The sequence below is a fragment of the Nyctereutes procyonoides genome, unplaced genomic scaffold (genome assembly GCF_905146905.1).
Source record: "Nyctereutes procyonoides isolate TBG_1078 unplaced genomic scaffold, NYPRO_anot_genome, whole genome shotgun sequence".
Classification (NCBI taxonomy): Eukaryota; Metazoa; Chordata; class Mammalia; order Carnivora; family Canidae; genus Nyctereutes; species Nyctereutes procyonoides.
Genome location: NW_026575132.1, coordinates 16,364,604 through 16,388,396, shown reverse-complemented (window position 1 = coordinate 16,388,396; position 23,793 = coordinate 16,364,604). Strand labels below are relative to the sequence as shown.

The following is a 23,793-nucleotide window of genomic DNA, read 5'->3' as shown; positions in this document are numbered from 1 at the left end:
TAAGTATGTTATTTTAAAAAGAACGGGATGCCCACCACCAGCCAAGACCAAATTTTCAATTTTTGCTTGACATTTTTGGTCTTGAAAGCCAAATAGTCGGGGCCCATGAAAATTTCCATTTAGGTTAGTTGTAAAGATTGCCTTTTCTATTGAAAAATAATATAACTAAAGAGGGGATTTAGTGAATCATCCCTGCTTTTTCTGGAGGGCCTCAGTGACCATGAAGCAGAAACTTGCAGGGTTGGGTAGGGGAGACCAGCAACATTGAGCCAGTAAGGAAGTCATACTAGGTGATACGCATGTATATCTGCAGGCATGAATGACCTTGTGTTAAGTCAGCCAGCTACTTTTTGCAAGATGGTTTTGAAATAAAGGAACCCTTGCTTTACCACAGCTTTTAGAAATTATTGACATTTTAATGTCTTATATTAGTACATATATTTTCAAAGTTCAGTCATTCAACAATAATTTGTTGATGCTGACTCTGAACATTCTGGAATTCTGATACACTTCCGTGGCTTTGGATTGCTGATAGGGTCAACAAATCTGTAGTAATATTGGAATCAAGGAGAATAGCTCACCCTCAAGGTAGAGACTGGAATAGCTGAATTGGAAAATTTTCTAGTAAACAGAGGCAGAAAAGTCTGAGGGATTACATAAGGATTGCCACCTAGTTGGCTCCTAATTTACCTTCCTCTCATAAGTTTTGCTTCCTGATGAAGTGTGCACTGCCCACAATCTGGACTGTATTAGCAGTGTATCTAGCACTCAGAGGAAGGAGGAATACAAGTAGAGGTAGCATTCAGCAAGTCCATCACATCTAGCAGTCAAAGAAATGAAAAAAGAAGACAAGGAAAAGTGAGTAGAAGAGGCAGAGAGAAGGAAACTAAGTAGAAAAGAATAGGGAAAGGATTACCGAATGGGCAGGGATAGAACTTTTTGGCAGCTGCTTTAGGTTCCATTAAGATATATTCCTTTGCTGTCTAAATGTCCTCACTCAGTTTGGCCCGGTTCGGACAATAGGTTAGGGATGAGGGTGATAGGGAATCCAGGAGGCAGGAGAATGAAGTCTAAAACTCATTTGCTCTGCTCAGCTTTTACCTTCATGCTTTGGTTTGGAGTTCTAATAAGGTACACGTAGGTTTCTAATCTGGGGTGGGGAGAAGTCAATCTAATTTGTGTAGTATGGCAGATTCCAAAGTAGAAATATTTTATTTCACTTTAGTGCCCTTTAATTGGAAAATGCTACATTTGATTGCTTTGGGGGTACACATGGTTTACCAGGTTGCTTTTCATTTTCCTTAATTGCAACACGGAATATTGGTTTCCTACCCCAGGTAGGAATACTTCATCTCCTGTAGGGGGCAGAGTCTCAAAAGAAAAAGGCTAAAACTTTTTAAGCAAACCTCTGAATGTTTTTAAAATTACTTGGGAGGTTGTTCATTAAATTGAAGATTATTATAGCAGATGGAACTTTAAAAATTGATCTGTTTCTCACAAACATAATCAATCTAAAGTGGATGTTTATTCATTTAGTTTTGTGTCCCCTGAATTTTCATCCTTGTAAAAATATACATTTGGTGAAAAAGCTGGTAGCATAGTATGTTTACCTTATAAAATGTCAAAATGCTTACTAAGTTGTTTTTAGTTGAACTTGTCGTTAATCTGTTATTTTAAGGAGAAGCTAATCCAGAATATTTATTTCATGGTTATAGTGTCTCAGATTGTAAGTTTTTACATCCACTTAGTACCTCCTTCTTTAAATATTTTTTGAGGATTTATTTATTCCCTTTAAATATTTTCTATGAAAAAACTTTAAAAGTGGAAGATTGCACTGAGGAGCCCTCTATTATGATGTCATTCAGTTGCCATCCAGTCGAGATACAAATGTTGGCTTTTAAATCTACAAAATAGTGCGGTTGGCCTTATTTCACTAAACTCTGTAGGTGAAGAATTTTCGATATCCTTTTTGGAAATTTTAAGAGCCCCTGCAGAGAAAATGGAGCACGACCATCCCAAAATGCCTGAGGTTATGGTTTTGAAAACACATGCTTATATATAACTGTGTATTTCTTAACATGTGCTTGAACTTTTTATAGTTGTATTTGATTATGTGTGGTTCATTCCATGGCTTCCTCTCCAGCTCCACTGCTGCCTCATCTTAGGAAGCCTTGCAGCCACAATGGTTGTCTTGTTCTGGAACCTACCTTGGTCATTCTTGCCTGTAGGGCCTTTTCACATGCATTCCTTCTTCCTGCAAACAATGCCTTTGGAAATGAAATTCTTTCTTTCTACCATTTATTGTGTGTTGAGTTTCTGCCTATGTGCCAAAAACTCAGGTGCACCAGAGAAGGCCATGCTGCAAGAAAGCAGACATGGTCCCTGCTCTCATGGAACTTGCAGTCTGTGAGGTGAACCAGACATTAATCAAATAATCACATCAGGAATGCCAAATGGCCACTGTAACAAAGCTAGGTGGTGGCAAGTAGAACTATATGAAATAGCAGCTATTCAGTCATTTTTGACTGGCAAAAGGAATTTGATAGAGTTGAACTGAACATGTGACCCTGAAGTCACAGAAGGTTCCTGAGCAGAGAGGAGCATCTGATGCAAGTGGTATTTCAGAACAAGTAATTTGGTGCTGGTTTAGTACACCTTTTCAGGAACACCTCTGTAGAAGAAGAAAATGAGGTATGATTCTCTAGCAAACTTACTGGTTGGAATTCAAAATTTGGTTTGGCAGTGGGGCATTTGTGGTATCAAAATATTAGTACTAAAACATGATTATTCAGCTTATTAAAATATTTATGAAGTATGTACCTGTAAGTGGTTCTAAATAGGGTTGCTCACAAAAATGTTTTATAAATTAGATCATAAGGCAACAGCCCTGTTTTCTTCAGGAATTAGACATGTGTACATACCTATTTCCCTTGACTAGATACAAGGTTTTCTTGGCACAAATATCTACAGCTATTTTTCATGTAATTTCCCAGCAGTCAAGAAACCTACCAATTGAGTACTATAATAAAAGGGCCCAGGGCCTAGTTTTAAGTGCCGTAAGAGTTGCAAAGCTCACTGTTGAAAGCGTTGTTACTGCTTTGTAATCTGGGAGTCATATCGGATGGCCACTGTGGGACAGTGTTCCTGATTCTGGACTGAAGTTGAATAATGTTAACAGAAGAGACAGCAAGAAAAATAGCGAGCTGAGGGGATCCCCTCTACTATTTTCACACTGTCAGTTTTATGGTTTTACTCCCTTGGCTGCTGTTTAACCTCTTGGGACTGCTGTTGGTAATTACATCTCTCTGGCATTAAGAGCTTTTGCTTTCCTTTTTTCCCCCCCAGCCCTTGGGAGGAGTAAACCCAAGGCGGGGGGGGGGGGGGGGGGGGGGGGGGGGGGGAGTTTTGCTGTGAATTCTTCAGCCATTTAGTGCAAATTCCTGTAATTACCGGCATTGTGTCCTCCTTGAATGGCACATAATACAGCAGAAGCCATTCCTAATTGAGACCTTACAGGAGGTACAAATCCTCTTTTTGTTCAGCCTGACAAATTAGTGCCAGAAAGTGGCAGGGTCCGAGTGGGAATCAAAGGCAAGAAACACAAAGATGGAACTTAAGGCTACAGTAATAACCCTCTCTTGTCCTGAAGGGAAAAAAGGAATGACCAAGGAAAAATGAAGGTTGTTTTTTTTTTTGTTGTTGTTGTTTTGTTATAAATTCCCTTGACATGACAGCACCTCAGGGCTGCTCTATTTATTTAGCAAAAGTGATTAAATAGTAATACAACAGGGCTGTCCATTGTTTCCCCGGGTGCCCCCACCTCACAGACCCCTGCTGCCTCGGCTAATTGATTGACAATGAACCTCTGATAAAGAAGTATGTTGTTAGGACCTGAGGAGAGGGGAGCATCCCCCCCCTTTGTGTGTGTGTGTGTGTGTGTGTGTGTGTGTGTGTATGTGAGAGAGTGTGTGTGTGTGTGCGCGCGCACGTGTACACACAATTTCATTTTTGTTTGAATTACACTCTAGTTTTTCTTTGCCCCCGCCCTTTCTCCCTCCTTCTCTCTCCTTCTCTCCCCTTGCCTTTTCCCCAGAGCTTTTCGGAGGCTGCTCCCAGCTGACACAAACAGGTAGACAGGAATTAGCACTGTAGTGCAGGCTTTTGACAAGTTTATGTTGGCAGCAAACTTCCTCCTCTCCCCCTGCTCCATTTAAGACAGAATGGTGGTGTGAGAGGAAAGAAAAAGGGGAGAGGGGCTGATTGTTGGTGTGTTAGGGTCACAAAAGTTTTTTGGTGTTATTAGTTTCTCATTTGTGAAGATGGATGTCAGAAACTAGTCTCTGAACTAAGATTTTTGTTTTCGACTGCTTATTCAACTTTTTAAAAATCTGTGCACTAATAACATTTACACGTTGGGATGAGGGTGGCTGTGGAGTAAGAAATAACAATTTGAATGATTTCATCTCCCTTCAGTTCCTGAGAAGCCAGGATTGGCTATTCAAGGGTAGACTCTGGCTGCTGGTGGTGTAACTCAGTACTCCCGGGATGCTGAAAGTTGTGGGAAGATGACTAGTGGCAGATAATTAATAGCTGTTGGTTATATATGCTCTACTAGCTAAGCAGAAGCTAAATCCCTAATTTAACTCCGTCACAGCTGCAAAAACAAATCATTTCAAGCCCCTACGAAAGCAAAATATATTGAACAAACAGTATCGACCTTGTTAATACTGCATGGCATTTCATGTGATAAATGAGGGTGTCTTTCTGGCAAAGGCCTGTTTTATGACATTGTTTAGACATCAAGGATACCTTTACCCTGGTAATACAAGCATCCCTGATAGAAAGTATGGAGTGGTTATTATTCATTAAATAGTTGCCAGTCTGGAAGTAAGCAATATTTCTGAGTTGGGCACAGTTACTTACTGGCCTCAGAATAAATCATGCAGAATAGCAATTCTTAAGAAAAAGAGAGATTGAATTTAGGGGCTGATTATGCATATGAGAGTAGGTAAAGAAAGATATGTAGGTTTTTAAGGGCCAAGAAGGGAAGTTGTATATTATGTTCTTCTAGCATAGCCAAAACCTGTTTTGATTCTTATGTGAAAAATTAGGGGATCCTCTAGCAGCCAAAGTGTAAGATCTGCTAAGGAAAAAAGGTACAGAAATAAAAATAATTGACTTTCCTTGATATCTCCAATTCCTACCTTTAGTACTATTTTCAAGTTTGTCTTTTACTTTCTAAAAATGATAGTAAGGTGAAGATTTATTTGAGTTAAGGAATACGCAGGTAGCTAATTGGAGAAGAATATGACAATAAAGAAAAGCTTATCCCTCTCGAAACATATAAACAGCTTGGATAAAAGAGAAATATTTTAATATTTAATATTTTAGTTTATTGTTGCTTTCTTACCCTTGTATTGTCTATCATTTTGTTTTTTAATGTATTGGGTTGTTGTCTTACGGAGAAGTCTCCTGTATGTGTGCATGTATGTGTGTCCTGACAGGCAAAGTTTTATTTTTATTTCCCCAGCCTTGAATATGACCATGGATAGATTGTTGATAGTAAAATCTTTAAGTGGAGTTTTGGTGAAATGTTCATTTCTGCAAGCATTCATTAAACCCCTCATGTGTGCCACACACATCTCTGCCAGGCACCTTGGGATATGAAAGTAGGAGTAATATGTGGGCTGTACTCTTCAAAGACTTATAGAACCCCCTCCAAGAGGATTTGGGAACTTGAAGGGGGTGAGCAGGAGAATGTGACTGGGAGATAGGGGGCTAGGCTGTTGTGGGTCACTGTCTTGGAGACCAGGGCATCCCCTCTCTGCTTATGCTAGAGAATCCCTGTTGTAGAGAATTTGAAAGCTAAAGTAGTGTCTCTTCCCACTTCTCCATTTCAAACTTCATCCTGAGATCTCCTATAGAATTAAACTCAGGGAGATCTCTTTGGCTTTTACTACCCATTTATCCAAGATAAAAATTGAATTTCTGATATGTGCTTAATGTGTAGTAGGTACTGTGGGAGATATAAGAGAAGCATAGATATGATCTGGGCTCCCAGGACTTTGTAGTCTGGTTGAGGATGCACAAAGGAAAATGAGGGGTTACTAGACAGGTCCATGCCTTATGGCACTTACTGTTCAGAAAAATTATCTGGTTTTTTTTTTTTCCCCTCTTCTGGGGACGGCATCTGTAGGTATTCAGAGTGGTCCAGAGTTCAACATATCCAATACAGCCTCTAATACAACTAGGCTGTTGTGAACCCCCAGTAATAGAATCGTTTAGCTTCATACCAAGAAGGTTGGGAAAGCACCAAATTCTGTATATGATGTGTGCCCAGGCTGACTTCAAGAATTTCACGCTGTGAGACCTACAGGCCTTACCAGGTTTTCTTAAAAAAATAATAATAATAGGGATCCCTGGGTGGCGCAGCGGTTTGGCGCCTGCCTTTGGCCCAGGGCGCGATCCTGGAGACCCGGGATCGAATCCCACGTCGGGCTCCCGGTGCATGGAGCCTGCTTCTCCCTCTGCCTGTGTCTCTGCCCCCCTCTCTCTCTCTCTCTGTGACTATCATAAATAAATAAAAATTAATAAAAATTTAAAAAAAATAATAATAAAAAAAATAAAAAAAAAACACATCAGCGAGGTGGTTCCACGTGTGCTAAATGTGTTCATGACAAGATCAAGGATGCTTTCCTTACTGGGGAGCAGAAAATTATGAAATTGTTAAAGGCACAAGGACAGAATCACAAAGCTAAATAAAAAGAAAAATGAGTAAAAAAATCAAGACTTCTTCTGTTAAAAAAATTAAAATTAAAAGAAAAAAGAAAAGCATTTGGCAAAATCCTCAAGACAGAGAAGTGTGGGTATTCAGAGATTATAGTTCTGTCATTTTGTGATTGACTGGCATCTTTACACAAGGATTATTGACCAGTGGATCCCTATCAGTCTAGAAGGTGGTTGGTAAAGATACATGATAATAATGAGAATGAGCATCACTTAGTAGTTAAGATCAAGGACTCTGGAATCAGACTGGGTTTCCAGATTTGCTATTCACTGTGTGACCCTGTGTACTTACTTGACCTCTCTGCATCTCCATTTTTTAAACCTAAGATGTGAGAAAATAATAAAATCCACCTCATAAATTTGTAGTGAGAATAAAATGAGGTAAAAGGGCATGGGACGGTGCTTGGCACAGAGTAAGTACATATCAGAATTAGTTCCTTTTATTATTTGTCTCCTGGATAAAGATATCATGAGCATACTTATCAAATTTGCAACTTGCACAAAAATATGTTAAATGACAGTATCCAGATTCTGAAACATAAGCTAGAGAAATGGACTAAACAAGATGTGACTTTAGTAGGGATAAATAGTCCCATGCTTATATTTAGAAAATCAGCTGCAAAGATAGAAGGCCCAGGATGCTTGATCTAATAGTAGCTCATGTGTTTATACAAATGAGGCAATGGGAAACCAGAATCTATACCACTGTGTTTACTTCAAAAGCATTCACAAAACAGGTCCAGAGAAAGAAGACATGTCCTCACTGTGTTCTGCCCTGGCCAGATCACATCTGGAAACTTAAGTTACAACTGTTGCTCTTAAAGAACAAACTACTACATCTTTTGACACGTGATAGGATAGTGAACCATGCCGCGCACATGTAACCAAAATAGGAAGGACACTAGTGTTGTCCCATATTTTTGAAGGCTGCCACTAAGAAGAGAAAATAGACTTGCTCTGGGTAACTCCACCAGACCAAGGGAACAGATATGTCCAGATTGAAGTAGATTTCCCTTATTTAAGATTTGATGGCCAGAGGTGAAAATCAGTAGTGTCAAGAGCCCTGGCCAATGAGACTGGAAGAACTGGAATTGTGACCTCAAGGCAAGACACTTGTCTGAGCTACAGTTTTCTCATCTGCAAGATTAAGAGATTTATTAATTCAGTCCTTCTGCAAATGTTTGTGGAAGCCCTACTGTGTTCTAAACACTATGCTTGATGCATAGTGAACAGAATAATCCCATTATTTGCCCTCACAGAAATTGAAAATTGGAGGCCAAATGAGTACTTAGAGCACACAATTGAACTCAGAGGTCTTTGAATTTCCTTCCAACACTTCCATCTGTCTGGGATATTTTAGAAGGAACAGCCTTGCTCTATATGGTCCCTTTTATCTCTCATTCTGTGGTTCTTTGAATGTCTATAGAAGATTAGAGAAAATTAGATTAATGTGATCCCTCCATTTAAACTTCATTTAATAAGTAAATCCTTCCTTTGGGAAAGGTATTTTAAACCAGTAGAAATATCACTTGACTAAAAAGATAGGAGATGGGCATCTTTTTCCTTGACTCTGATGTTTATCAGTGGATAAATTTGCTTTTTACTCTTTTTTGTAGTCTAAATGTTTGAGTCTAGGAAATGATTTTAGATAAAAATAAATGTACATTAAGAATCTGAATACATGCTGAAGTAGTAATATGACTATGGAAGAAGATAGTTATATAGTTTGGGTTTTGAACTGTTTCACATTCGAAAATTCAGAGAGATTTGATCACTTTATATAAGTAGGCTGTTTGATTTTATAGGATATAAATTTGCTTTTTGATTTATTCCTGGTATCTCATCATAGAAGTCACATGTTGGTCTTTGATATGTTTCAGAAGAATAAAATCATTTTGAATTTCAGAAGATACGGATCTTTTGATAGACCTTCCTGAACTTCATAGGCCATAGCTGTGCTATCTTTTTTTTTTTTTTTTTTTTTTTAAAAAAAAGCTGTTCATTTCTCCCAGTCTTTGTTGCTATACTTTGGTCTGGAAAGTTCTTGTCCCTTTTTGTAGCTTCCTTTATGGTTAACATTGTTCTCATCATGTGTTCATTTCCAGTTAAACTTCTAAAGTAGGTGTTAATGTACTATTGGACCCTGCATTGAGTTAATAGTTTCTATTTACTGACCTCTCATTGAGACAGAAATTGGTCTAAGTGTGGTTTTAGGATAGACTAGGGATACCCTACCAAGGGGTAGGCCAATATTCTTTTAATTTCTAGCTAAGTTCCTTGAAAAACAGCTTTTCATGGACTCCTCTAAATTTAAGAGGTTTTCTAAAATTCATTATACTGCCTAAAAGCAGAAATGTACTCAAGTGAAATGAGCAAATGCATCCCTAGATAAGGAAATCTAGTAATAGAGTAATGTTAATTTATTTCTTGCAATAATATTTTCATCCAATCATTCAACAAACAAGGACACCATGCAGTTCCAGAAATTGAAGTGTGGGAGTAAACTAAAAGTTTATTTTGTAGTAGAAAATATGACTGAATGCAGGTTTTGTTTTTTAATTGCAGTATAATTGACATACAATGTTATGTTAGTTTCAAGTGTACAACATATTGCTTATGCAGGTTCTTATATCTCGAAATATGTTAACATGGAAAATGTTTTAATTACATCACATTAATAAGAAACAAAGAACGTAAAACTCCTTTCCATATTTCAGATGCAGAATGGAGCAGGCCTGCACAGCAGTGAGCCCTGAGGTCATGGGTGACAGGGAGAGTTCTGGGTAGTTTTATATTATGTTTTGTTGAAGACTTTTGGGTGTGAAAAATACTTTATACTCTTAAAGACTTCTTTACAAGCCTTCCCTGACTACCCTACCTAATTCCCCAAGTAGAATTGAACATTTTTCCTGCATGACCCCACCCTCCTCCAGTCTCCTGGACTCCTGTCATGGTCCTATGATATGTGTCTGACTTTTTTGAAGGCAGGACCCCAGCACTTTTCAGAGTGATCAGAGCACCATTTTCATCAGAATCTGGAGAGTGGTGAGGGGAGACATGGCTGGACACTTCCATAGACCTGTTGAAGTCAGGATCTCTGGAATTGGGTCTGGAGATTTTTTTTTTCAGATTTTATTTATTTATTCATGAGAGAGGCAGAGACATAGGCAGAGGGAGAGGCAGGCTCCCTGTGGGGAGCCTGATGTAAGACTCGATCCCAGGACCCCAGGATCACAACTTGAGCCAAAGGCAGACGCTCAACTACTGAGCCACCCAGATGTCCCGGGTCTGGAGATTTTAACAAACTTTCCAGTTGATTTGCATACATAACAAAGTTTGAGAAACCAATTCCTAACTCATAGAATGTTCTTAGCGAATGAATCAAGCCTTACTTCAGTTTTCTCTAGGTAATGTAAGCACATTCTTTTAACTGTTTCTTCTACGTATGTCTAACATTTTAACCATTGAGATATTAATCTGCTGATAATCTCCAGGTTTCCATGTCTTCCTTACATTCTGGAAACTACCATGGTGTTCTAGTAAGGTTCTACATAATGGTGAATACAAATGAAGAAAAGAGATTTGTTCAAATCCTTTACTCAAATTCTGGCTTCCTTTTTAATACATCCTAATGTTATGCCTAGTTTCTATTTTAAACCTGATGAGCATATTTAGTATTTGAATGTTGAGATAGCTTTTACTCCCTCATTTCTTTGCTAGGTCATCTTTCACCTAGACAACTACAGTGACCTCCAGCCAGTCTTCTTCCATTCTAACCTTTCCCAACCTTGTCTTACTATAAGTGAGTGTGGCCTTATTACAATACAGATTGACCCCAGTAGATCTTTTTACAGACCCTTCCTTCAGTGGCTTTTCGGCACATATTTTGGCATGAAGACCAGGATCCTTAAAGTGACCCCACATGATTTGACTCCTGCCTACTTCCTCACCTTCAGCTCTTCTTGACACTTCCTCCCACACACCAAGTCCAAGCCACACTGACTTCACTCTGTTCCTCAAATACTCCACTTCCTTCCAACTCCCCTCAGAGCCTTCTCGCATGCAGTTGCCTCTCCCTGGAATATAGCCACCATCTGCCCTACCTCAATTCTTTCTTTAGGTCACTACTTCAACATTACTTTCTCAAGAACACCTTCTTCAACCAACCCCCCAGACTGACTTAGGACCTATTTAGCTCTCTCCTTTGTAATGCTGGTTTAGTACCTCTTACTCTAGCACTTGTCATAATTGATATTGTAGTGTCATTTGTGTAATTGTTTATTTAATACCTGTCTCCTCCACCTGGCTGCAAATGCTATAGTGACCTGTGTTTTCTTGTTTATTGCTGTCTCCCTAGCTCTGCATCTGGTACACAGTAGGTATGTACTAAATAGTTTTAGTCATCCTCTGTTTTGAGTCCTTCCTCCCTACTCTACTGTCTTTTCTAGAAATACTAGGTTGGAGTCATCTGCAGATATAATTAACATGTTCTCTACTTAGTTATTTAGGTTGTTTAATAATACTAGAAAATGATGGATCCAAAACCTGTCCTTTTGGAAAGCCAGTTATGGTCTTGAAGGTTTCCAGGGACTTTTAAAAAAAAAAAAATTTGACTTTGTGGGGTGCCTGGCTGGCTCAGGCAGTCATGTGACTGTTGATCTTGGGGTCATGAGTTGGAGCTCAACATTGAGTGTAGAGATTAGTTAAAAAAATAAAACTTAAAAAATTTTTTCTTTACTATGTAACCTTTTAGAGCCTTTATTATACTGACTATGAAGTATAAATATGCAACATTTCCAACTTAATTGACCTCTTTGCATGACTAGCATTCCTCAAACAAATGGTGCAGACTCCTACTCCAGGCACTGTACCATCAGAGTTTCCTCATATATGCACATGTTATTTCAATCCCAGCTGGTGTACTGCGGTTTCAGTTCTGGTACTAACTACCCACAGTTAACATAAACCCCCCGAATGAAGGGCTTGATCCTTCACAGGACTGCTCCAACTACAGATCCCTGCCACAAGTTCAGGGCATCCCCAGGCCGCTCGCACTCTGACTAACTAGCTACAAATTTGGGGGTTCCCACAACCCTCTCAGGTTAATAATTTGCTGGAACAACTTACAAGTCCAGAAAGTACTATACTTACAATTCTATTTTATTAGAAAGGATATAAGTCAGGAAGAACCAAATGAAGAGACTCAGAAGGCAAGGTCTGGGAGGGTTCCAAATGCAGAGCTTCTGTGTTCTCTGCCCATGGAATCAGGGCATGTCACCCTTCCCACACATCAATGTATTCATCATCCTGGGAGTCCAACAGAGTTTCAGTGTCCGGAGTTTTTATTGGGGTTTCATTATGTAGGCATGCTTGATTGAATCATTGACCTTGTGATTGAACTCATTCTCCAGCCCCTCCCATTCCTTCCCCAGAGGTCAGACTGGCTCAGGATCCAAATCCTCCAGTCAGGGGTTGGTCCTCCTGGTGTCTGGTGACCACTGTCTATCTCAAGCTGTTTGGTGGCCCACCATGAGTCACCTCATTAGCACAAAGTCAGTTATGGTCCAAGAGGCTCAGGAATAATAAAGACCCTTGTATCACTCAGGAAGTTCCAAGGGTTTTAAGAACTCCCTGCTAAAATGAGGGACAAAGATGAAACAATTCTTTATTATGCAACAGTGCACAGCAAAAAATGGAATCTGGATGAAAGGAGGATAAGTGATATATGTGGCTACCCCTCGGAGAAGGAGGAGGCCTTGGCCTGTTTACCTTGTTCTCTCATTTCCAGTCTGCTAATAGTGGGTGCCTTCCAGCACTGCATTCACTCAGGAGGGAAGATTCTGGTGGTATCTTCCAGGGTCTTCCTGGAAATAAGCAGCTTCAGAAACAGCCAGGAAACTGGCTGGCTCTGGTTTGCCCAGCCTGGCTAAAGCCCTCCCAGGGTTGTAGGATGATGTGCACATCCAGTGACTTTGTGATCCCACTCTCTAACCCAGATATACTCTCAAATCTTGGCTTAAAATAGAGAGTTTCTTTTTAAATAGATATTTTAAAGGTTACCAGCAAAATTAATTTCATTTATTAGCTTTAGCTAATTTAGCATGTGTTAGATACCACTTCTAGAAGGGAACTAGGATTCCAAAACCAAAGACATGCAGGCTTGTGTGAATTTCCAACAGATTGAAAATCACATTCTTTTATTATTTCCCAGCTTTATTGAGATAATAACTGACAAATAACAATGTGTTAGTTTATATCTACATTGTGATGATTTTATATATATATAATGAAATGGTTGCCACAATTAAGGTTTGTAAAGACATCCATCATCTCACATAATTAATATTTTTTTGTGGGAACATTTAAGATTTACTCTCTTATTAACTATCAAATATACAATGTAGTATTCTTAACTATAGTCACCATGCTGTACATTAGATCCTCAGAACTTATTCATCCCCCCCCAGCTTTTTTGAGATAAAATTGGCATATAACATTGTGTAAATTTAAGTTGTACAGTGTGGTGATTTGATATACATATAGATTGTAAAATGATTACTATTATAAGTTTAGTTAACACATCCATCACCTCACATGGTTACCTTTTGTGGGTGTGTGTGGTGAGACTTTTTAAGATCTACTCTCTTAGAAACTTTCAGGTGTATAATAGAATAGTCACCATGCTGAAAATCACATTCTGACCAGGTATGTATCAGTATGCCAGGGGTTGTATCTTGCTAATTTTTTCAGTGAAGTAAGTAAATCATGTGGGACTGAAAGCTTTCCAAAGCTTTACTGAAAATAATTTCCTTGTCAAATCACCAAACCTGTACCTCTGACATAGAGGATAGACTTAGTTTGAAATTCTTGGTTTCTTTCTGCATCTTTATCAATAAAGATATTTGTAACCCCCAAGCTTTTAGAGACTAGACAAAATAATAGATTCCCATGATTTGGTGGCTAGGAAGCATCCAGACTCAGTGGGATAAGTAATACATTAGGAGAAGAGCTTGGTCTTCTGTTTATAGCCTGCCACTGATTTATTATATACCCTCAGGCCAGCCTTTTTATTTAGTCTTGCGGGTCAGCATCTTCCACACTCTAATTTGAGGGAAGATTGAACTGCCTTGACTATGTGCAATTCAAATGTTACAAAAGATCACCTGAACCAAAAGTGCCAAATTTTAATTCAGTAATATTGTACATCACTACATTTTTTCCCCCAGAAAATATGGGAGAGGTTCTTGGATGAGTGGAAGTCTTATTGTGGCCTAATAATGGATGGGAAACCTTTAGGAAAATAGTGTTATTCATCCATTGTTGAGGTGAAGAATTTTAACTGAATGAAAGGTGCCTGGTAATGCAGAGGGTCTCCTTGTAAGCCTCTGAGCCCAGCTTTCCTGTACAATCCCCATCTCAGTGACCCATCACCCAATGCCATGCGTGCTTGGGTTACCTGATTGCCTTCCTTCTTCCTTCCCACTCCCATTGGTACATGTGATGTCTGAGCCATGATCCTTATAGAGGCCTTACAGGGTTAATGTATCATTCCTCTTCATTCTACTTCCAGGGGTCAGGAAGGTGGAGATCAAAGTATTGCATGTATGACTTACCAATCACACTTATTATATAATGGACCCCTAAATTAGGGAGACTTATTCACATGATCACAGCTGAAGTCCCAAAGGCCATGCCTTCTTGCCGTAGCAGACAAAAAAAACTGCTTCCTGCAGGCCAGGCTGCACATGCCAGGGTTCTTCTAAATTCACTAGTCAGATGCCTCATGTCTCCATCTGTGAGGAGGGCCGACAAAACCATGGGAAGATATGCTGGGAATACAACTCTAGGAAATTCCTTTCAAATGGCAACATGAGGACCAGGGAATAGGAGTTTCCCGCTTGTAGATATTTTTTTTGTGTGTCTTGCCCTCTAACTCTAAATATCCCAATACAAGGAGCCTGTTTTTAAATACTAAACATATATAAAAAGGTTAGCTTTGGAGGTGGTCACAAATCTGTGCTTTTAGAGAGACAGAAAAGCTTGGTAAGAAGATCAGAAAAGGCATAGGGAAAAGGGTCAAGGAAGAGCATACACTGAGTTAGTTCCTAAATCCTCTAGAACATAAAGAATTTGGTTTGGGGTGAAAATGAAGAAATTCAAGCATGGGTTTAAGGGAAGCTGATGAAAGTGATCTCTTTCACTTTGAGACTGTTCCTAGTACTACTTGGATCCACTCTCATGACTTTAATTTTATCAAATTGTTGTCATTACTAAAATAGCTCAAGTAGAAATTACTCTGAGAGATGCTGTCAGGTTTTTTTTTTTTTCAGGGGTTTTAGCTAAGAAGAGGAAAGGTTGCGTTGTAAATATACTGTAAAGTTCAAAGAGATGAGACTCACAAAAAATATAAGGAAAGAGAAGCAGACATTCAGAATGGGGAGTGATGTGAAAGAGAAGTCCGAGGCGACCTTGGTGGGACAGTGTTTGTCACAGACGCGACAGGCAAAATGAGGCTGATGTACATAGAGACTTCTTTTTTTTTTTTTTTAAGATTTTATTTATTTATTCATGAGGGACACAGAGAGAGAGGCAGGGACACAGAGGGAGAAGCAGGCTCCCTGCAGGGAGCCCGATGTAGGACTTGATCCCAGGACCCCAGGGTCACGACCTGAGCCAAAGGCAGATGCTCAACCGCTGAGCCACCCCAGCGCCCCTACACAGAGACTTCTAAGATAAGGTGAAAGGAAACATAGGTTCCAGAAAAAGAGTAAAGAAAGACAGCTTGCTTCTCAGGGAAACCAAAAAGATAATATGAGGTTCTAAGCCAGTAAGAGGTTATTGACCGTTCAAAGCCATCAACATAGAGGTGTAGCCACTGTGCTGTCAAGAAACAAGGCCTGCAAAAAAAAAAAAAAAAGAAAAGAAAAACAAGGCCTGCCAACTCTATCTTCTCTTCCTCACTCAGCTTTTCCTCACTTTTTAATAAAGTGGTGTCTCACAAAAACAGTGGTGGTTTAATACAATATTAAAGATCATGGAGAATCACTGTGCAACGAGCACTATTGGGGTACACAGCCGACTCTGAGGAAAAGGTTCAGTACAGGGCTGGGACTAGGGTGGGGGACTGAGTGAACTGCTTTGGGCATACAACTTAGAGCATGCCCCACCCCCCACTACAAACCCCTCAGTAATCGAGATAAATAATATTTTTAATATTATTCAAAAGTAAAAATTAATGCCAAAAAAATCCATGATGAACAAAATATAAAATTTTAGAGATAGGATCAGTATGACTGAATTTTCCTTTTGTCTTAGGCTCTTATATGGCTCAGCACTGGTTCAGAGGAACCTTCTAGTAAGTCAGTTGATTTAATAAGACAAGTTCCCCCAAAGCTTTCCATGTTTAAGTTCCAAGTGGCCCAGCCCAGAATTTGCCTTGCTACGAGGATGGTGAGGCTGACTTCCCTTTCCTGTCTGGGGCTGCAGGGGTACAATATGGGGAACCCTGGCAGGAGGCAGACTGTCACAGAGAGACAATATTCCCACCACTGGCCACTTTCCCATCTAAAATAACCAGGTTAGCTCAGCCCTTTCCATTTCTGCAGTTTTCCAAATGAGTTATTGGTCGAAAGTGTCTCACCAGAAGGATTACTTCATGAAGAGCTGATGTTACTGGCAGGTAGTCTAGGAGATGATGGCACAGTGTGGATAAGACCTCTCTTTGATGGTGCCTCTCTAAATTAACCTAGGGGCATGAATCATTTCTTTTAGTTCAGAAAGTAGAGCTGGGGAGAGGGCTTTCCTCCTTCCCATGATAGATCGAGTGTCTGTCACTTGCAGAGAAAAGTGATTAAGTAACGTCCATACTCAGACCTCTTATTTTCCCTTCTTATCTTTGTGCTGTCACAGGGTTTCTCAACAGTGGCACTTCTGACATTTGGGGCCAGATAATTCTATGTTGTGGGGGGCTGTCCTGTGCTGTGACACATGTTTAACAACGTCCCTGGCCTCTATCCACTAGGTGATAGTAGCTACCCTACTCACCCTTTTATGACAACCAAAAATGTCTCCAGATATAGTAAATGCCCCCTTTTGGGACAAAGATTGAGAACCACTGTGCTGTCTAGAAATAAGGCCTAACGGCTATGTTATCTCTTCCTCACTTGGCTTATACTCATTTCTTTATACACTTCTATATAAAGTAATAATTGGGGATGCCTGAGTGGCTCAGCTGTTGAGCGTCTGCCTTTCACTCAGGGCGTGATCCTGGGATCCAGGATCGAATTCCACATCGGGCTCCCTGCATGGAGCCTGCTTCTCCCTCTGCCTATGTCTCTTCCTCTCTGTGTCTCTTGTGAATAAATAAATAAAATCTTTTCAAAAAAAAAGGAATAATTGTCTTCTATGGAGATGCATGTTGATGATTTTGTACTACCTAATGGTTTAGAATGAGACCCTGGCATCTTAATGGGTAGCTCTAGGTAAAGATATTAGGTTATAGAAAGAGAACCCTCAATCAGCCATTATTTAGTGTCAAATACATCAATCAGATCCTCTCAGTCACATAACAGAAAATCAAATTCAAATTGATTTGTACAGTAAAGGGGAATTAGCTCAGCCAGCTGAGCTTTAGGAATCAGAAGGTCTGGTAGCCCAAATTTTTTGAATTCTGTCTTTTAGACTTAATGCTCCAAACAGTGTTTTCTCCCTGAAACCACCTACCTTTTCTGACTGATAGACTTCTCATACATCATGGGCATCTTTGACAATCTCAATCCTTTCCACATTAGTCAGTCACCAAAATGTTTACAGTTCATCTCTGTAGTATCTCCTTGTCTCTCCCCTTCCTGATCCCAAGCTCACTGCCTCCTTAAGCCCAGGCTGGTACAATAACTTATCGACTGGTTCCCCCCCTTCTGTTTTTTTTTTTTCCCTTGCCGATTAATCTTTCCAAAGCTTAGACTGCTGTTCTGCTTCAAACAACTCTAGCTGTTCCCATGTCTTAGTTATGTCTTATTGGTTAGTAAGGATTCTTCCCCCTAAGCATTCAGGATTCTTACGTTCTAGCTTTAGTTTATGATTCCAGGTTCTTTTTTCCTAACACCCCTCTTGTTACAGGGCGCTTCAGATATCTAGAATAATCAGTGTTTTCCAAACGTGCCCCTATTTTTCTGAGCTGTCCTCTTACAAAAATATCTTTCCTTTTTCAAATGCACCATCCCTACACAGCCTTCCGCAGCCTCCACAGTTAGAGCTTCCTCCTTGCCTTATCTCTTGCTGTCTTCTGCTTTCCACCTTCCAGATTTGTATTCTTGTCTCTCTCATCCTTCATATTCAGGGTGTTGCTGATACTGTGAGATCCTAGGCTGATTCACTGACGGGAGGTCCTAGGCTAACACTCATTGACAAAGTTAATTATACTCTTTTGTATAATTGATTTATATTTTCTGTGCTTCTCGTATTGCCATACACAAAGAGACCATTTTTTAAATACTTTCCACAAGGAAATAGTTACATGGAAATTTATACACACACACACACACACACACACACACACACACACACACATATATTAGTGTTTCTCATCAAGTGCCACATCAGCCACTTGTCTTAAGCTCTGCCATCTTTCCTAATTGTTCAACCATGGACAGAATTACTTTATCACCTCTGCCAGAGTTTCTTCATGTGTAAAATGGGGATAATACCTACCTTATCAGAATTGGTAAGGATTAAAGAAATATGTGTGTATGTAAAACACTTATACATAAAGTAAGCCTGCCTGGCATAAAGTAAGCACAGTGTAAGTATTTGTTTATCCGTTTATCTATTTAACTAATTCCATTTAAAATTGCTTACTATTTTCTTGAAAGTCTTCGGGTAAAGAGCAGTCAGGCACAGAAGTTAATGAGATAATCTAGTCATAGACTATTAAGAGAAAAAGTATGGGAAAAATACTAAGTTTAGACTGGTTTATATATACTAGATGTTGAAAGAATAACATTTCATTGTTAACCTTCTCTGACCTTACATTACCATAATACTTATACTAATGAAGCATCTTATCATAAACATCATCCAAACTATGTCTTTGGAAGTGAAAATCTGTGTCACAGATATTTTTAACTCAGTGTAACTATTTAGTAGAAAAGCAGTCGGAATCTCTAGAACAGTGCACATATTTACTTACTTGCCTTGGCAAAAATCAAGATTTATTGCCTTTCAAGATAAATTTTGACTAAATATTGACTTTAGTCTCTCAATCATTGTTTACCTGAAAGACAAATGAATCCTGACATTTCTCAACTTGAGTTGGAATCTACTTGGTATTTATTAATTTATTTCATATGATTTATAATCTTAATAAGAACATTCCATGAAGATTAAACAAATATTATAGCATTTACCCAGTGTAGACAGGCTATTATATATATTTTTTTTTCTGTAAAAACTTTGTTTCCATTTGGTCCACAGCTGAGGAGAAGGCTTCAGGGTGTTAAAAAAACTGCTTAGCGGCTGCAGGGAGCAGATGCCCTGACACCTGGTTGATACAGAGGGACCCCTCCAAGTCTACTGGGCTCCAGAGGCTCCTAGTCCTGCTTGAGAGTGAGACTTTATGAGAGATTTATGCAGCCCAGGCTGCATAAATTAGTCAGGTGGGCACCATCTTCTTGATGAGTTTCACCTGCTCATCTAGGAAGTGGCTCTCCAGGAAGTCACAGAGATGGAGGTCTAGCTCTCCATCTCTAGGTTATGCAGGCAGAATCCAGGGCATGCTGATCCAAAAGGTCCTGGTTCAATTCTTCAGGGCCATGGCAGCTTCCATGCATACAAGGCTTTCCTCCACTCATCTTGGGGGAGGAGTAGTATTTGCATGTCCTGGAAGAGGCTGCAGCCTCTACTCTGGTTTTGCATCTTCAAGAGACACTGGGCACCCTCATGCTTCCCGTTGGCCACCTGGCAAAAGAGCTGCCCCATGCCCTCCAGAGTCACATCGTTGTGGCAAAAATAGAAGCCCATGGAGAGGTAGGTGTAGAAAGCCTGCAGATGTAGGTTGACCCAGCAGTAGACAGCAGCCTCCACTTTGGTGGAATAATTCTGATGAATCTAGGGGCTCAAGGCTGGTGGGCAGTAAGGAGTTAACCACAAAAAAATAGTGTCAGCTGGTCCCAGAGGCAGAGGTTGGCCAAGGAAAGATGGTCCTGGAGGTTGCAACTAGGATAGGAAGGAGGTTGGGAGGTGGTTGGAGGTTGGAAGAAGGGGTGATCCCAAGGTCTGTTTCATGCAAACACTGTTGAAGCAAGAGACAGATGCACAGGATTGCCGGGCGTATCTATATTTTCAGTCTTCAGTGAGTCAATGGTTACAGACTATAAACTAGGAAAGCAGAGTTCTGTATGACCTTTTTCGTGCTGATTTTTATAAGATAGTAAGTCACTGAACACCCCCATCCCCATTTCTGTTTTCCTTCAATTTGGAAAATCTGATCTGTAGAGCTTAAGTCTGGGCCTTCAAGCCACATTTTACAAAGTGCTTACTTACCACAGGTCATTGTCCCACGCCAGGGCACTGGATGGAAGGGTGAGGCAAGGGCAGTCCTTTGGCCCTTCCTATGGCCGCCTCTTCCTCCACTATGTGCATATAGTAAGAGAGGAAATTTGCCAGTTGTTTCTCTTTTAACAAAATGATATTTTATCTTATCTCTTTCATTAAGTCCTTTTCTCTTTCTTTTTATTTGCCTTTGTCTTTTTCTTAGAGCATTTCTACCTTCCAAATGCAAAATACCAAGTTTATTTTACCAAATTAGGTAAAGGGGATAGTGTGTGGCTGACCATACGTAGAAAGCATTGTGAGTTCTTTCCCTAGAGAGATTCACCAGGATATACCCGCAGCTCGGTCATTTTCCTCTGATGCCCGCGAATTTTCCAGCTGCTGGTCAGGGGGAAGGAGGGCTAAGTTGGTAGCTGTGAAGTAACGAGAAGGTGGTTGGCTTCTCCTCAGCATCTTGGCTTCAGTAACACCATATTGCAGCCAATTGAGCTAACTAGGTGCACTTGTTAGAAGAAAGATTGTGCCTTTCTGAAGAAATATGCCAAAATTTCTGCTTCAACCCCCGGCAACAGATCCTTTTGGTCGTCTTTAGTGAAAGGCCATTTGGGAAATGGACTGTACAAGCAGCAAATAGGATTTCAGTTAAATGGTAACATTTGTTTCCAAAAGAGTACCAGAGGGGAAGCTAAGCTCTTCAGAGCATGTGTTCATTAAAGATTTGAAGTGGGGTGGGAAGCAATAAAAAAAAAAAAAAAAAAAAAAGGCCAGTGAGTTCTCTTGTGAGATAGTTTTTTGTTCCTATGAATTGAACGCCCTCTGAAAAGTTTCAAAAAGAGACTGGGAAGAATGTATTTGCTTTGATCCAATATGTGGAGGGTTCCCTACTACAAATACCCCTTAATTTAGAAGCATTATTGAAAAGTCTGTTTCAAAGTGCAAAGAAATATAATATGTAAATAAGGTCTAATTAGTTATTTCAATTAATTATTTTTTGTCTCTGCTTTAGCTCTGTTTTCCTCCCCTTAATGTCTCTTGTCAGAGTGTAGCTTTGCCATCCAAAAAAATGTGTTTTTCTAGTAGTCGTTATTAGGAAACCTTTTTTTTGCCCTGTTGAGAACACAACGATAAAGTAAAATCCAGATCGTGTATCTTTATAGGGAATCATTTCAGACATTTTTAGTCTATGATTTGCTAGTATATATATTTTTAAAGATTTTATTTATTTATTCATGAGAGACACACAGAGAGAGGCAGAGAGACAGGCAGAGGGAGAAGCAGGCTCCATGCAGGGAGCCCGATGTGGGACTAGATCTTGGGACTCCAGGATCATGCCCTGGGCCTAAAGGCTGACGTCCAACCACTGAGCCACCCAGGCTGCCCACTAGTATGATATTAAAGAAGGAAATCTTACAGTTAATTGAAAGAATAGGTGTTTCCTTCTTCAAATAAAGGGTAGGTGTTGCTTTTTGGAAAATGAATCTGTATAAGGCCACTAGCCTCTAATCTTGATATTCCTATGTTCTTTCAGTATCAAATACTACATTGGATTTGGAGATTAAACTTTTAATTCTAAACTAAATAAGATGATTCTCAGTAGGGACAGTGAATGCTCTGCGAAAAACACCGGTAAAATGAACTGAGGTTCTTTCTATATAGCAGATTTTTAGAAATTGACTAAGAACCTGAAACGTTGATTTTGGAAGCCTAGAACATAAATTACATGACAAATTATGAGCTTTTCACTTAGGGGTCTGTACACCCTCTGCACTTGAATAGAATTGGGATTTTAGAGCTTGGAGAGACTTCTGCAGTCACCTAGAAAACAAGGAGCCATCGTCAGCTTCTCCCCACCAGGGTCTCAGGTGGTAGTTGGCTGATTGGGCAGAAATGTAGGTTCCTGAGCCCTAATCCAGATCTGCAGAATCGAGGTATGTGGATAGGAGTTGGGGTGGGGGAGAAGAAAGTATTTTTCACAAACATCTCCAGAAAATTCTGACCCTCACTGAATATAGGAAACCACTGATTTAGGCTGGCCTCTTTATTTTGAGAGTTTGATGGGTCAAGTTCACAGTGTGTCCTACACAAGAACAGGCTTTCTAACTCTAGACTTGTGCTTGTCTATACACCATGTATCCAAAATAGTCCTAAGCATGCAGATAGGTTCAAACCTACTTCTGGGTCCTTAGGGGTGATTTCAGCATGGAAAGTAGGAGAGCATGGTTCTAAATATGGTATGAAGGTAAAGACACCCAAGAGCTAGGAGTTTATGTGGTGTTAGCTTCTTTCTAACATAAAACCTGAGTGAGCCCTAGCCACGTCTCTCAGCTCTACTTTGATGAACCTGGAAACTAGTGCAGTGGTAAGAATGCTTAACTCATTATAGTTGCACCCCCAACATGTTAGGCTTTGGACCTGTGTGCCTGCTTGATATACATGTTTTAAGACCAGTACTTTCTTAAAATGCACATTTATGTATTTTAATATTGCTTATGTATGTTGCATCTAAAAATTATAATAAAGTCATTAAAAATTATAGACTGATAAACCCAGTAATACCCACTAAATCATATAAATATCCAGCAAGTGCTTACTGATGCTAATTACATCCAAAATTCAAACAATCAAAAAACTAAAGTGACCTGAATTTATTTTTGGTGTGTTATGGTGTGTTTTGTGGTGAGAGGTTTAAACTCTGGAATTCAGTGAGGTGAAAAAAATAAAAATAAAAAATAAACTCTGGAATTCCTACAAGACCATGATCATTTTCTAAATCATTAGGAACGACTGAGTTTTATTCGTTGTCATTTCAGTGTTAAGTCAATTTGACCATCAGCAAATTTTGGGAAACAGCAATATCCCAGTCTCTAGGATATGTCAAGTTCCACTGAATTCTCTTCCATAGTCCATATATGAACACATGAGTAATGTGTAATTCCTAGAATGAGCAGCATATTTTTCAAGAGGTTATTAACAAAAGTACGCTGTTTAAAAAGTGACCAGGTTAGGAGGATCAGTTCTAGAATCCTTACGAGAAATTAAAATCTCTTTACACAGGTGTATGTGTGTCAAATAATATTCAGTTTGTCATCCTTTCTACACAAACAGTTATTAATAGTCTGCTGTATGTTAAGCTCTGTGTTACGTACTAAGGGTAAAAAACAGATCTGAGGAGTTTATAGAATGGTTCTTGCTGGACAAGCACATAAAAAGGCATAGTAGTTTCAGGAAGTATGTGCTAAGTGCCAGATGAGCAATAACGCAGCCAGTGAGTGCAGCAAACAGCATTCCAGTGCTCATAGCCTAGTCATTGTGATGGCCTCTCCTCTGTGCAATAGCAGCAACATGTGTATTCCGTTCTTCTTTATCTATTGCACATATCCCATTGCTCAGCCTTTTTGAAAAACAGGAGCTTGTCCTGATTTTGCTGCTACTCAGTAGAAAGGAAATAACCTTTCCAGG

At 39.6% G+C, this 23,793-nt stretch overlaps 1 protein-coding gene across 4 annotated transcripts in view; it reads left to right on the top strand.

Moving 5' to 3' along the window:
- PLEKHM3 (pleckstrin homology domain containing M3) overlaps window positions 1-23,793 on the top strand; it is a 173,666-nt gene that overhangs the window by 40,449 nt on the left and 109,424 nt on the right. The window lies entirely within an intron of this gene.